At 27.6% G+C, this 11,254-nt stretch overlaps 1 long non-coding RNA gene across 23 annotated transcripts; it reads left to right on the forward strand.

Annotated features, from left to right (window-relative positions):
• Nucleotides 1-4,832: 4,832 nt before the first annotated feature.
• LOC145097148 (uncharacterized) lies at nucleotides 4,833-9,828 on the forward strand. 23 transcript variants are annotated; one of them, XR_013704250.1, is made up of 9 exons: nucleotides 4,834-5,372; nucleotides 5,660-6,068; nucleotides 6,835-6,901; nucleotides 6,997-7,046; nucleotides 7,371-7,482; nucleotides 8,028-8,102; nucleotides 8,232-9,398; nucleotides 9,492-9,536; nucleotides 9,623-9,828. It is a non-coding gene; the product is annotated as an uncharacterized LOC145097148 (long non-coding RNA). The 23 variants fall into 23 exon arrangements; XR_013704252.1 differs by lacking the exon at nucleotides 9,492-9,536 and having other exon boundaries at nucleotides 4,837-5,372; nucleotides 8,232-9,170; nucleotides 9,321-9,398; XR_013704251.1 differs by having other exon boundaries at nucleotides 4,838-5,372; nucleotides 8,232-8,872; nucleotides 9,080-9,170; nucleotides 9,274-9,828.
• The last annotated feature ends 1,426 nt before the right edge of the window (nucleotides 9,829-11,254 follow it).

Here is an 11,254-nt window from a genome sequence, read left to right on the forward strand (position 1 = left end):
AAATTTATAAACATTTCTAACTAGTTACAATTATATGTTAGAAAAAATTGTAGTATAAATACCTTTCCATTGTAAACAATGAGATACACCAAAAGTTATAAGAGATATAACTTTCATATTCTCTCTAAATATTCTTTCTTCTCAATTAAAGTTCTTACCAAAATTTACTAGTTTGGTTTGGTTTAAAGTTATATTAATTACACTTAATTCATATATATATATATATATATATATATATATATATATATATATATATATATTTGTGTGTGTGCTATGAATGAAGTGTAATTAATATAACTTTAAATTAAAAAATAATAAACTTTTATATATATATATATATATATATATATATTTGATATAAGATAAGCTCCAGCAACAATATAATTTAGTTTAGTTTATTACTTTTAATAAAAAGTATCAAACTAATTAGACAATATAACATTTGGAATAACATTTTGATCAAATCAGTAGTTTTAATAAGTAATATTTAGTTATATATATATATATATATATATATATATATATATATATATATATATATATATATATTCCTTTGGGTTATGTATTAAGTAGGCATGTTAAGAATATCATTAGTTGATACCAAGGTTTTAAAAATCCCAAGGCGTGACTTGACGGCGGGGTCAAAGTTAAGTTATGTCAAGCCTTGGCGAGCCATAACTTTTTCAAGGCGTGACTATTTTATATACATTAAAAGAGATAAATCATATAATTATTGAATTGTATCAAATATATGAAGTTTTTAGAAGTGTTATATTAATATTTAATATAAAAAAGTTAACAAAAACTAAATTATTTTGGGCCCGACAAAAAAAAAACAAAAAAAAAAATCGAAAAAACCCGCGCCTTGAAAAAAACTCGCGCCGTAACGCGATAAGACACGCCTTGACACGTTATTTGGGTGTCACGCTTAACAAACCCACCTTAGACGTTTTCGTAACGTCTACATCACGCCTTACGTCATGGCACGCCTTGAGACGCACTTTTTAGAACCATGTTTGATACCATCATAAACGGCAGGTATTCAAATACAATGAGATTTTACATCTATACCGACCAAAAAATTATATTTTATAAAAACGAGAACTTATAATCTTACGGTCCCAAATAAATGTATATAATTCGTTAATATACATTTATTTATATTTATTTCTTTCAAGAACGTCTAAGTTTTTATGAGTGTATATATACATATCTCCTTATTCAGATAAAAAAGTCAAACACACATTCACCAACTCACACAAGGGGATACACAAAGCAATCGAGAGGGATATGTACAGAATAAGATATTTTCATAACCAAAAAGCATAAACACGGTGGTCTAAGAACTCATTATATATTTCATAAATAACATTTGTAAACTTATGCGCATTTAGTAACACTTGTAGGTCTCGAAAAACAACGAAGCGCTTTTCTACCCGAATCTTGGTAAACGAAAACAATAGCAATATACATTTCTTCTGGATTTGTTGTCGATGTTTTTTTTATCACTAACTTTTCTGGATTTGTTGTCGATGTTTTTTTTATCACTAACTTGTACAACATACCATAAACAAGACCTCGATCATATTTTCTATAATACCCATTAACTGTTTTTCCTAGAAAATCTTGACTAATTTTTTGTTCTTTTTTTGCCTCTTTGATAGAAAAGGTTTCGATGTCTTTTACAATGGGATCACTAAGGTTTTTGATCTTGGTCCATGGTTCGTTTAAAATTGAAGTGGTTGGAGAAACATTAGAAAGAAAGAAAATGAAAATGAGAAACATAGAAGAGAAGGAAATGCGTTGTGCTAGCGAAACGAGAGCCATTTTTATTATACAGATGGTGAAATTAATTGGTATGATGAGATGTAGTGAAATGGGCCTGATATTTATAGAGGTTAGATCACATGTTTATTTTTAACTTATAAGGTTGTTACTGAACTTTAAAAACAAAATTTTCAAAATGTTTTTAATTTGCCAATAAACACATTTTTTTTTTTAAATGTAACAAACTCAGGTTAAACAGGTCACCCTCTTTTAAAATATACAATTTTTATTTCGTCAAAGATAAGTCGTATGAAAGTGTAAAAAAGGTTATAAAATATCTACAAATCGTTTTTAAAATTTTGTAAAAAGGTTTAGAAAACAAAATCAAATAAAAGATTGTGAGATTTTCAAAAGAGTATTAAAATATTTTAGAAAAATAAAATTTTAAATTAAACTATATTTGGGACAAATTCAAAAAATATTAAAGTGCGGAATAATTTTGTAACAAAATTTAAAATCTAAGCCAAAAATATAAAATTTGAAAGATATGTGCTTGTACAACTTGGTAAAAGAAGTAAACATGCATAAAATATAAATTGGTTAATATTTTATTAAATAAAATACAATTATTGACAATTTAAAATTTAATTAAATTTATTTGTTTTAAAAAATTCTAATGATAACTTAAATTATATTCTAAATGAGAACAAAAATAATAAAGTGATATTTAAAAAATAATAATTATAATTGGATTACACTAAATGTAATTAAATTTAGGCATTAAATTCTTGTTTCAACAAAGTATATTTAATGATTTTTATAAACAATATTACATAAATATTGAAACCGTTGTATAGATAGACTAGACGAATTCCCGCGCGTTGAGCGGCGCAAGTTAAAAATGTTAGAATATAGTTTTCAGACACCTTTTAATTAATTTGATTCATCAATTTAGTTTCTTTTACTATTAGTAATATTTAATGTTTTCCTTTTAACTAAATTAAAAAATATATATTGATTTTTTAAAAATTATTTGATATTTTACTTTAGGTTTTAAATTTTACACTAAATTTTTAAGTTTATTTGATATATTAATGTAGATTATTTATTTAACTATATATTTAAGTTAACAACTTAAGTATATCATATTGATAAGTCATAAATTCTTCCATTTATGATAATGTTTACAACTAAAAGCATATTTAAGTTAATAAATTAAGTATATTGTATAGAAATATGAAAAGTTGGGAGTTTCAAATGAATGTGGTGAAAGAAAAATGTTTCCTTTATAATATAGTATGATATGATGATTATAGTTTTAATTTTTAAGTCATTGTGATATATACAATTATTTGATAATTTTATAAATCGTTTAAAATTGTGTAAATTATATATCAAACATATGATAATCTATATATAATGGGTAACAAAATATATGAACTACAACTTTTAGCAACATAAAAATACAAAAACATCTATTATAACATTTGTATTAAAAAAGATATATATATATATATATATATATATATATATACACACACAACGAATAATAAAAAAATATGAAAAATAAACACTACAACTTTTAATAACATAAAAGCACTAAAACATTTATTATACATTAATGTTTTTAATGAGCAAAACTTTACAAATCTCTTCAAATACATTAATGTTTTTAATGAGCAAAACTTTACAACCTTATAAAAGAAAGGAAAACAAAAAGTTATTAGTGATTACTAATCAATAATCATAAGTTAAAAACTTTTGAGTTGTAACTAATAAATATACATAAAATTAGAAAACTCTTGAGTTGTAGTGTGGGTTTCAAATGAATAATAAAAAATATGAACTACAATTTTTAGTAACATAAAAATACAAAAACATCTATTATAACATTTGTATTAATATATATATATATATATATATATATATATATATATATATATATATATATATATATATATATACAACGAATAATAAAAAATATGAAAAATAAACACTACAACTTTTAATAACATAAAAAAACTAAAACATTTATTATAACATTTATATTAACTTTTCATATTTAAATCACAAATCTCTTCAAATACATTAATGTTTTTAATGAGCAAAACCTTACAACCTTATAAAAGAAAGGAAAACAAAAAGTTATTAGTGATTACTAATCAATAATCATAAGTTAAAAACTTTTGAGTTGTAACTAATAAATATACATAAATTAGAAAACGTTTGAGTTGCAATGTGAGTTTCAAATGAATAATAAAAAATATGAACTACAACTTTTAGTAACATAAAAATACAAAAAACATCTATTATAACATTTGTATTAAAAAAGATATATATACAACGAATAATAAAAAATATGAAAAATAAACACTACAACTTTTAATAACATAAAAATACTAAAACGTTTATTTTAACATTTATATTAACTTTTCAGATTTAAATCACAAATCTCTTCAAATACATTAATGTTTTTAATGAGCAAAACTTTACAACCTTATAAAAGAAAGGAAAATAAAAAGTTACCAGTGATTAGTAATTAATAATCATAAGTTAAAAAACTCTTGAGTTGTAACTACTCCCTCTGTCCTAATATTATTGCCCACAGACAAAAAACACACAGATTAAGAAAAACATTAATTACCACTAACTTTATATAATAAAATGATAGTTTTTCCTTACTGTGCATTTAATGTTCCATTAAATGCTTAGTTGGTTAAGTAATAATAAGGGGGTGTTTTGGTAAAAATGTTATTTATTTTTAGAAGTGGACTATCATTTTGGGACAAACCAAAAAGGAAAGATGAACTATAATTTTTGGACGGAGGTAGTAATAAATATACATAAATTAGAAAACTTTTGAGTTGTAGTGTGAGTTTCAAATGAATACAGTATTTGGAAACGTGTATTATATATATATATATATATATATATATATATATATATATATATATATATATATATATATATATATATATATATATATATATATATATATATATATATCCCCTTAGCTACAGTACCTGACCAGGGTACTGTTCTGGGGTTGGTTACTTCACTTGACTTTGGTTACTCTGATTTATCCACTGCCTCAGATAACCACCACCTCAAATAATCAAATAATATAGCTTTCATCACCGACTCTATTTGATGCTTCTGGATTCCAGGTTACTGGAACTTGCCCACCGATATCCACCGAGTCGATATCCACCGAGTCGATATCCACCGCCAAGTCCACTATGTATACAAACCACCACTTTGTCTTCCAATAAGAAACTACCGCCATGTGCTGATGCGGAAGAACCCACCATCGGCTTCTTCTTTGTTTCTCATCTTACTCCAAACCGACTCCTCCATATTCCATTCGTTCTTTCTCACCGTCATATATCACCCAATACCACCGATTTTCGAATATGATACTTGATGTATACGAAATTTTGTCCACTGATCTCCATCTACAATCGCCGACTTCAAAGACCTCTTCGTCTTCTAATAATTGAGAGGAACTGACCGAGGTACTCTTCATGGATTTTAGCTTAGGTCGATGTTCATCGGGGTTATTTTAACTTTACCTTGGTAATTCATGAAGCTATTCCGATTCCCAGGTGACGATTGTTCATCCCTCTTTCTATATGCTTTCAATTTCATGTTTGTTTAAGTGTGTTCTTAATTTTAATTTATTTGTTCGAATATAAGAATGGGCAAGTAATTTGATTGAAGGGTTTGCTTTCATATGATGGTTGTAATTAGGGGTTTTTTTACTGAACATCCAATTAGGGTTACATCTAATTAGAGTTAATTTTCCAGTTTTTTATTATTAAATCTACCTTTTTTATGTGATAAAACAAGAAGGTCTTCAATTTTGACCAATCTGGCTAACTTCATTGTTCAGTTTTGTGATACAGACAACAGTTGAAGGAAGCATGATGCTGAGCATCACGGAGCGGAGTGGCGTCAACACCACTTTCATCCTCAACCATCAGATGTGTGACACAAAAGCCCTTTTGTTCATTGTAGATACACACCAAAATGTCATTGCTCTTACACAAGAATGTCATTCACACTTGGAAATATGTGACATTTACTAAGTTTAATTTTATTTTCCTATGGGATGTGTAATTATATCACTTTGTGTGTAGGTTATTACCTTGGCATTGTAGGAGTCAGCCCAGCTCTACTTGGTATGTATGTGGTTACTGTTTGGAAACTTCTTCTCAGTAACAAAAAGTAACTTGGATTTTGGAAACAAGGATTGTCAGGTTGACATTTACAACAGAAAGCACGATGCCCATCTCTACTTGGTAAGATGTTATAACAGAGAACTTAATGTAATTGACAGTCACAACATAAAGCTGGCTTTGTATAGCGATGAATGTATCGTAGAATGAAGCTTAATGATAGAATTTACTTGCTCGGGTATTAGCCGCCAAATATTAGTAATGTAACAACTCTGAAGTAAGAATTCCTTTTCAGCATATCTTGGCACATAATTAGCACCTAGACAATCAACAACTTCTTGAACCTTCAATCACGTGCATTTTCCCATTTAGATTAATCAGAGAAAAAGACGAAAATGCCCCTAAAAAACTTGGGACTTACACGAGCGATTGCATTAGCAGTTTCAGTTGGCGCTATTCTAGGGCTGCTCACTATTGATTTCACCTTCAAATCAAGAAGCAATTCCGTTGTTTTTTGTGACTACCATTTATATAAAATAAAATATTAATCAGACCATAATTACCATAAATAAATTAGAAAAAGGTACATTTTTTTGAGATGAATCTTAGTACTAGATTTTTAGAGTTAAGGACTTGAGGGTAAATTCGGAATAGTGAATGTGATAATGAATTAGTATTGAATCAAAGGGGAAAGTATAGGGGTAGGGGGTAGGAATTAGGATTTGAATTGTTGGATTTTATGATGTTTTTAATTTTTTTGAAGTCTTTGATTTTTTTTAATAAATCCAATCAAGTCTGATGAATCTATTTTCTAATATTTTACACATTTTGATTTGCTGACGTTTTAGATATTCAATGTTCATGACTTCTAAAATCAATGGAATTCTAGGTATGGCTCAAATATTAACATCACCTTCACGAAGGACCTGATATAGTTTTTGTATTACTTACTTAAGGTATAGGTTTAAATTATAGTTAAATTATTGATATTATATATGTTATGACTTTAATCTTTAGACACTGATTTTTTCTGAGTTATTCGTTTTTTCAGTGCTCACTACAGAGCTCTTGAAAGCTAGACATATTGGAATGATTGAAAGGGTAAGAATTACTTATTATTTTTCTTAAGTATGATAAAAGCATACTATTGGTACTGTTTATGTAGAGTTAATACATATAGGTTTTTTCTATGATTTTCTCTTTTAGGTTTATTGCTTACCAATCCTTTTTCCCATATTGTTTCTTTGTAATTTTAGCAGATGAAGAACCAAGCTAGTGAATCTAGAATCTGACACTAATTATTTAACGTATTTATCATTTTTGGTTAATGATTTTGTTATGTTCTTGCTATTAGGTTAGATTGGAATTTAGTAATGCTTATGGTTATCATGGTCAACTAAATATAAAATGATGATTTTCTGGCAGGAGGAGATGGAAAAGAGATGAAGAGATTGATAATTGGAAAGTTAATAATGTTACATCACAACTGGAGATCTATAGGCCTACAGTTTCATTGCTTACATTAAATATCAATCAGGTGGATTTAAGTGCCTATACCTTTTATTGTAATTTAATTTATGAATCATGATAATATATTCTTAAATTTTGTGTTTGATAGTATGGTCATATATCGTATTTTAAATATATAAGATTTATGCATACGAAAGTTTCTTAAACCAATTGTATTTCTTAAACCAATTTTGTGTTTGAGCCGACATTTATTATGCATACTGTTTGTATAGTTAAAAATTTTCATTTGAAGATTTTTGGACCAAACTACCCCTGCTTAGTGTTTTTAAACTTAAAAAAAAAATTATTTTAACAGTTTTGGACGAAACTACCCCTGCATACTATTTTTATAGTTATTGTTGAAATTGTTTTTTGTCTTTAGTTGGGACGAAACTCTAAGGTGTGCAATTAACTGCAATTCTGTCTATCTTTAGAACACATCTTTACTGAACTCATGAATGCTTTTCAAGATTTCATGTCTTTATTTTATATATTGTTGAAACTGTTATCTGTATTTAGTTTTACAAATGTTTATGGTCAGCTGCTTAATCTCATCTCATTTGATTTTTTTAGGTTGTTGCATTTGTTGCACACATGGAAATAATTTCCAACCAATTTCCTAGAGTATTCTATGGATATACACTAGAGGTGGTGTTTCTTTATTTTAAAAAAGAAGATAATTATATCGACATCAAATAAAAGTTACTTGTGATTTTAGTTTATATTAGTTTTTAAATAAACATTAATTTGTTGTTTACCCTATGTTTCAACCAATAGGTCAAAATAGTCATTTAGTCATATTCAGGCAGTTCATTCTGACAACAAAGCAACAGATGGGGTTGGCCTTAAAAATGAGAAAAAGGGAAATTTAGGAATCTGTTATGAGTACACTTCATTTCCTACCTTTGGCTTTGAATTTATTTAAATCCATTAGTTATAAGTCTCTAATTTTATTTGTTTTTTTTCCAGGTTTTGAATCATTCGGATTATATACTCATCGGGTTTTGAATCCATCTTTCTCCTCTTTTATTCTATTTATTTTCTACTAAAATCAACTATGTTAAGATGAAATATGTTCATTCCATCTCACTCTATAATGTTATATTGAAGTTCTACTAATGCTCTACCGTTACGGTTCAAATGTAAGAGCAATATATTTTTTTTTTTTCATTTTGGTTTTATGCTTGATACCTAGCTGACTGTTCATCTGCTCGATGATGACTGTGGCTAGTAATTTTTGTTCTTAAAATTACTAAGCGCCTGTAATTTTTTTGTCTACAATGTTTGAATTGCATTAATAATGACTTTGTTTCAATATTCTCTTGGTCAATCATGATACAATGTAAACACTGTAGAATATATAATTGGGAAAAGTTGGTGCAGGCTTCAAAAAATCGAAATGCGTTTTCATTGGAAAGGTAAACATACGTCATTGTTGCATATGTTTGTAAGATAACTTTTCATGATTGCTTAAATGTTCCATACTTCCAATGCTATAAGGCCAAAGGGTGCCAATTTGTGTTCAAATCTACTACGTTAAGAGACTTCATTTTCCTTTTACATATCAGTCTTTGAAAGACTTAAGAGTGAAATGTCTAAAATACCCCCCATGATTTTATATGTAGGCCAGCCAAAACAACAGTTACTGACTATAGGGTAGAGTATGTTTGTTGGTGCAAAAAGGTTTAAAGCTAGTGATGTGGTATTATTTATAAGGTATGATTCTTTTTCCCATCTTCATGGAAGTCTGCTTTGTTACCAAGGTTCAAATTCAAACCTTTTTATAAATAGATTACACATCACTTTGTATCTTATTAAGGAAAAAAATAGAAGAATCAAAAAGCCCATTTTCTTCGCCTGTTGCAGTGAAGTACACGTTGAAGACTAATGTACGCTGCTATTTTATGGGTGGAAAATTTTGCGTTCTTTGGTTGTTTATAAAAAGTACGGTCGCTATTTTTTCTTTCTACTAAAAATATTTGCTATTCCTCTGAACATTCAGTGGGTTTTAAAGTATTTTCAGTTTAATTTCTGTAGTTTATTCTTTTCTTTCTGCACGTTTTTGTTGAAGGAGTGGAGAAAGTAAGATGTTGTCGTAAACTTATCAACAAAAGTACAGTGCATTTCATTCATTTAACCTATTTTTCTTGCTTTGTTTTTTGATGTAGTTTACTTCCATCTATTTCGTAGAGATATTCAGCACCACAAAATGCGACAAGCATTGAGTGAAGCAAGTAGGTTGCGTCTCTACTGATCTTTTTTGTTTATGTGTATATATGTAAACCAACAAAAAAAGTTACCCGTGAGTCATCACAGGCTACCTTTCGGCCCCCGCAACGCGGGGGATCTTTTCTAGTTATTATTATTATTATTATATTTGTCTAAATAATTGGTTTTGATGCATCATTTTAATCCCTTCAATTATTAAACATAAAGATATTTAATTATAAATTTATAACATACATAGGTGCATATATATGTCAAACAAATCACATATAATATATATTTTTGTAAATGTCATATGTAATTCTTGTCGTAGTAATATGGATAAATTAATTTAATATGAAGAACATATCATGATAAGTCATCATAATTACATATTGAATGTTAAAAATTATGTTATCTTTTAAATATTGTCTTGTAAATATGTTGTGTAGGATAACCCAACAAAAAAATAATAGAAAATAAACATAATCAAAATAGAAAAACTACAATCAAATAAATAATAACATTTGGTGGTTGAATATGTAAATAAAAATGTTACATAAATATACATTTAAATCAAAAGAAAAAACTAACATTCGTCTACTTTGCTCAAACAAAAAAAAACATGTATCCGTTTTCTGAATCTTCTTTCTTTATTGAACACCATTCAACCATAGAAATTTGATGACAATTCTTCATCAACCTGCAATCAAAATGTTTTTTCTTGAAAAAGAAGAATGAGAAAAATATTCCAAGCAAAACATTGATGTTTGGAGAGTCACATTTAAGATTGAGTAATACATATAAATCACATATAAAGGTCAAATGAGAAATTGAATATAAAGAAAGAATAGAAAAGCTTCATTTGCTTTTGTTGAAAGAAAAAATCATATTACAATTACCATCGATGCGACATAACCTATTTTTTCAAATCATCATATTTGGATCGTCTTCAACTATATGAAAACTTTTGAATCGTAATATCTTCAACTAAATGACGACTTTTTGTAATAAAAATGTACTAATATAACTACATATATAATGAAGGTGAAAGGGTGTGGGGGTTTGAAATGCATGAGGTGTTGAACTTATAGAGTGTGTGATGTTTTTTGAAATGAGATTATGTGTGATTAATTACTTTGAAGGTGAAAGAGTGTGGGGGTTTCAAATGCATGAGGTGTTGGTAAATTTTTATGGGGGTTTCAAATGCATGAGATTCAAGAAAAAATGCTAGCTTTATAAGTATGTATGATATGATGTGATGGATATAAAGTCAAATATATAATCTTTGTTTGTTTTTAAATGATGAGTGATGCTACATGTTTTTTTATATTATTGATGAAGGGATGGATCTTCCTTTGTGATATTGATAACCATTGATAAAATGGTGGACCTCTCTTTGTGATCTTGATAAGTCGTAATATAGGAAGGATTTTGACCTGGAACATAATCAGAGACGGTCCCGCTAGTGCTCTTTGATACGAACTTAGGATCATAATCGGAAATTCATGAGAATGAATTTCAGTGCCCCTTTTTTTTATTGCTTACCTCCTTCTCAAATGATGAGAAGTATTTAAGATTTTATGAGATACTTT

Source organism: Lactuca serriola, chromosome 4 (genome assembly GCF_051521515.1).
Source record: "Lactuca serriola cultivar US96UC23 chromosome 4, Lser_US96UC23_V15, whole genome shotgun sequence".
Classification (NCBI taxonomy): domain Eukaryota; kingdom Viridiplantae; phylum Streptophyta; class Magnoliopsida; order Asterales; family Asteraceae; genus Lactuca; species Lactuca serriola.